This window comes from Helianthus annuus, chromosome 16 (assembly GCF_002127325.2).
Source record: "Helianthus annuus cultivar XRQ/B chromosome 16, HanXRQr2.0-SUNRISE, whole genome shotgun sequence".
Lineage (NCBI taxonomy): Eukaryota > Viridiplantae > Streptophyta > Magnoliopsida > Asterales > Asteraceae > Helianthus > Helianthus annuus.
This window is the reverse complement of record NC_035448.2, coordinates 157,650,125-157,653,014: the sequence shown is the minus strand read 5'-3', so window position 1 is coordinate 157,653,014 and position 2,890 is coordinate 157,650,125.

Below are 2,890 nucleotides of genomic sequence, written 5' to 3'. Positions count from 1 at the left end.
CGGTATCGACATCTTCTCAGGGAAATCAATGGGCTTTGGTATCGAATCAAACTCCGAGCATTCAAAGTATTCTACTAAGCGAAAGTGAAACAGGAAGTTTGAATCGACCTCCAAAGTTGATGCATTTGAATGAATATCCAGGATGGGTTGAGAGGTTTAAAACATATGTTCTTGGTCAAAATACGGAACTGTGGATACGTTTCACCACAGATTTCGATCAAGCCATAGAGGTTGCTGCTTCAGATTCTGCTACGTTTGCTGATCTTCCAGAAGATAAAAAGAAAACCTATGATCTGGAAAAGAAGGCATACGCTATTCTCACTCAGGCGTTGAGCAAAGATATCTACCATCAGTTTGTCAGCTTCAAGACAACAAAGAAGTTGTGGGACGGATTGAAAAACAGAGGAGTGGGAAATGCAGCAACACGTCAAATGCGTCATGATCTTCTCAAGAAAGAATTCGAAGGTTTCACTTGTATGGATAAGGAGTCCTTGGGAGATATGACAAGCCGATTTTATCATCTGCTTACGAAATTGGATAATTATAGTGTAGTGACAACTGAAGCTGAAGTTGTGAAAAAGTTTGCTGATGCTTTGCCTCCTCAATGGAGTAGTTTCTTGGAAATCCTGAAGTACAACGGAGTGTTGAGAACCACTAATATCAACGAATTCGTTCAACTTTTGGAAAACAAGGATCAGGAGGAAACATTGAAGGCGAAGAGAGTTCCATTGCCACAGAATCCAGAAATGTACTGTGGAACTTCCAATTCTTCGTCTGCAAGAACCGGTTCACATGCTCCACTTCAAACAGCGTTTGTCACAAGCACAGATTGTTTTGGCAATCCAATACAAGTTCCTGTTAAGCCACCTCCCACCACAGACATGTACGGAAATCCAATACAACCACCTCCTCCTCCGCCTCCTGCTCAACAACAACGTGCATGTTATGGAGGAACATCATCTGCTAGTCAACAATCAAAGTCAGGAACAGTACAGCTCGACACGTCAAGCTTCTCTAAAATCAGTGTGGAAGTAGCTAAGGAACACATGGAGCTGCTTAACACTGTAGTGAGTGCGTACTGTGGGTTAATTGAAGGTCAGATTGGCAACATCAATCTGACACAAGAAGATTACCGGCAGATTGATAAAGAAGAGATGGACTTGATGGATATCAAGTGGGCCTTTGCTAGTGCTGTGAGAAGAGCAAAGGATTGGATGGAAAGTACTGGAAGAACCAGCTTGGAAAGTAAGCGAGACACCAAGTATGGGTTCGATAAGCAGGCCGTTAAGTGCTTCAACTGTGGTGAACGGGGTCACTTTAAACGGGAATGTACAAAGCCAGCACAGCACGGGAATCAAAACCCCTTCAGAAACCAAGGCAACCGGCAGAACAGAAACAATGATCGTACCATGGTACCCGTCAACAACCAAACCAACCGAGCACTTGCGGTTCAGGTAGATGAAGGTTGTGACTGGTCAATCCAGTTGGGTGGTGATGCTCCCGATGGAACAGCATGTTTTGCTCAGATTGTGAAGGAGCTAGTTCACACCAGTGGTGGAGAATCTTCTGCCAGTGGTGGTGAATCGTCTGAAGATGAAGACTCTTCTGGGTACAGTAGAAGTGTTGATGAAGAATCATCCAATTCTGGTGATGATCATGTGGGTGAGACATCGAATGCAGCAATCGATGCAGATATTGATGAACTCTTAGAGGAAGCTGCAGCAGAAACTCAAAGAAGATCTATTCTGGTGGATCAAGCTGCTTATACTTCGTCTTCTCTCCATTCAGCCTTTATGGCTAATGTCGACGGTTCATCAAGTCAGGTATGTGTCGATGAACCCACTGCTGTTAATTGTGATGAATGTGCTAGGTTGCATGCTAGATGTGCTGAAATGGAGAAAAGTATGTCTGAGTTGCAAGGCAAACATGATGCTTTACAAGCTAGTTTGTTTGACTTGCAAGACAAACATACTACTGTGAATGAGAATTTGAGTGACTTGCAAAGTAAGCATGACGCTTTGCAAGAAAAATATGATGTGACCTTTCTCCACAATCAGAAATTGACTGTGGACCTCTCTAAATGCACAGAAGCCAACATGTTTTATGAAAACCATGAAAAAGAATTTAAGTCAGTAATTGAAACATTAAAGAAAGATAAAACTGAACTGACTAAAATGGTTTCAAGAAAACAAACTGATATTAATTTGTATATATCTCGCCTTGAGATTATGCAAAAAGAGATGGCTTGTGTGAAAACCGAAAGTGATGCGATCCAACTCAAGCTAGACAGTTATTTGAGCTCTAGCTATGTGTTAGATCACATCATTGATGTTCAGAAGGAAAAGAGAGATGTCACATGCATAGGCTACAAGAAATGTCCACCACCAGTGAGACATAATTATGATGCCATGCCTGATGAAGAGGACAGGGTATTCTTTGAACCTTCTGTGCCTCTAGATGTTAAGGAGTTTGCTGCAGGGCTCGGATACCAAAAGGAAGTATCCTCAGATTCAGATGTGTCAGCAGATACATTTGTGAGTGCTGAACAGAATCAAGATCCTCCAGTTGTGATTGAGGATGCTGATTCGTCTGATGATGAATCTGATGATGCTGTTCCAGCAAAGTCTGATGCGGTAGCCAAAAATGAGGACATACCTCTTGAGAATCACATTTTATGTGATCCCCCTGTGCAACCCGCTAAGACTGTTGCAACTGAGTCCTCTTCTGCAGAAGAGCCGGAGAGTGTGAGTTTGCTGTACACTCTAGTTGGTGATGATAAAATTTACTCAGACAAAGATTTTCCCATTAAGAATGTTAATCAATCCTTAATCTGTAAAGTCTTTGAGAATTCGACGAGTAAGTTCTTGGGAAAGGCAGGACCTAAAGTTAC